Source organism: Alligator sinensis, unplaced genomic scaffold (genome assembly GCF_000455745.1).
Source record: "Alligator sinensis unplaced genomic scaffold, ASM45574v1 scaffold707_1, whole genome shotgun sequence".
NCBI classification, from domain to species: domain Eukaryota; kingdom Metazoa; phylum Chordata; order Crocodylia; family Alligatoridae; genus Alligator; species Alligator sinensis.
In genome coordinates this window covers 993468-994854 of record NW_005842065.1, presented here as the reverse complement: position 1 = coordinate 994854, position 1387 = coordinate 993468, and positions in this window count along the sequence as shown.

Below are 1387 nucleotides of genomic sequence, written 5' to 3'. Positions count from 1 at the left end.
CACTCAGATATCCCATGTCCCAAGAAGCCAGAACCCTGGGGAGGCCATCAGGGTGAATCCTGCACCCCTGCCCCTGCCCTGAGCTGGGTGCTACCTCCATGTGGATGATGGTGCTGTTGGAGTCTCTCCCATTGCAGTAGGGGCTCCAGGGTCCTTGCAGTAGCCCCAGGGGTGTCAGGTTGGTGCATTTCTGGAGCACTTGAAGTCCATGTGGTTGTGAACACCATGGCAGTTTTGCTGAAAAGAGCTGGGGCGTTGGAGGGGAGGACAGGTGGGGGGAGGTGGTTGACAACAGGGCTGGGGCTGGGAGTAGAAACCAGAGGCTGGGGCTGGGCAGGGCCTGAGCAAGGAAACCAGCTGTAGGGGGAGACAGAGCCCTGCTACCTAGGGACCCAGCTGGGAGTTGGGGGTAGAAGGAAGGGAAGAGATGGGGGACTGAACTCTCTGGGCACAGGAGAGATCCACTCCCTGCTGCATCCCTTGGGGGACAATGTCCCTCACCCACTTAGATCATCCCCTTCCTAGCAACTTCCCACAGGGCAGGGCAGGGCAGGGCAGGGCAGGGCCATGGAGGGGGCACAAGAGATCTTACGAAGCTAAGGGATTTGCCCAAGGTGGCATAAGGAAGTAGTAGAAAAGAGAGGGGAACAACCCTGTGCCCTGCAGTAGCACATTAATTGCTGGTTGCAAGTGGCCCTGGAAACAGGCAGCACCAGGCACACTGGGACCCCGATCTTGGGACTGATTCAGGGAAAATGGGGGGGGCTTAAGAAGTACCAACCCCCAGCATGTAGGAGTTCCAGCTGTAGGACATGATGTTGTCGTACTTGTAGCTGCCATATTTCTTCCTCAGTGCCCTGAGAGCCTTATTACAGATGAACAAACAGACCTACAAGGGGATGGGGGGTGGGGGTGAGGAAAGCCAAGCAGGAGTCCCCCTCTGAGCAAAGGCAGCCAGGTCTGTGTTGTACTGAGGCCAACAGAGACACAGGGCTTGGGAGTTCCAGTGGCCTACAGCCCTGGTGCCCCCATAGCCTGCCACCCTGACCCCAGCTTTGATTTGCAACAGTGAGGCACAGGGAGGGGTTTGTGTGTGGCAGAACATGCGTCTTGCATGTCATGGCATATGCCATGGTCCCACCGGCAGTGACTGCCTGCTGCTGTGACCACACAGGGTGGGATACCTAAGGGGGAGGTGGGGGGGATCCTGGTGTCCTCTGTGCCCTTCAGGGCTCTCCGGTGATGCCCCTGACTCCTGGGTGAGCCCAACCAAGGGCTGGGGGGCACTGTGCTGTCCCTATCATAGTTTCATAGTAGCTAGGGTCAGGAGGGACCTGAACAGATCATCTAGCCTGACCCCCTGCCACAGGCAGGAATTAAAGCTTGG